We start from the raw sequence: 620 nt of genomic DNA on the forward strand, positions 1-620 counted from the left end.
CCATTGCTTACGTAATCACTTGAGGTGGAACCCTTTCGCTATGTCGCCCTTGGGACACGCCAGATCCGTCATAATAAAATTAAAACGCTGTACGTTCCGATACATTTACCACAAGTACTAACCTGCCTTCAGGCGATTCATTTGTCTCTTTTTATCTTAGCTAAAGTCTTTATAAGAACACATTTGAAATTTATGCCGTACTTTTTACGAGACAAATCAGAATAAATTTCAATACATAAGTTCGTAGCAGTGTGTGGTGGAATCACTACATAGTATAAAACAGTCGCTTTCCCGCTGTCTGTCCCTATGTATGCTTAAATCTTTAAAACTACACAACGGATTTTGATGCGGTTTTTTTTAAAAGATAGAGTGATTCAAAAAGAAGGTTTATATGTATAATACATGCATAATACAGTAGGGAAACACTGATAATTTTAGAGATTTGTAATGTGATGTCGTAAATAAACACATTTTTTGCGCTTACATTGCAAACGCTGGCTGAACCCTACGAGACAGATCAAAATAATGTACTACAATATTGTACATCTTAAAAGGGTCTACAAAAAAGTCCGCGATGGTATATGTCTATCTCTTAGGGATAACCCACAATAACCATTTTT

The sequence above is a fragment of the Agrilus planipennis genome, unplaced genomic scaffold (genome assembly GCF_000699045.2).
Source record: "Agrilus planipennis isolate EAB-ADULT unplaced genomic scaffold, Apla_2.0 scaffold1030, whole genome shotgun sequence".
Lineage (NCBI taxonomy): Eukaryota > Metazoa > Arthropoda > Insecta > Coleoptera > Buprestidae > Agrilus > Agrilus planipennis.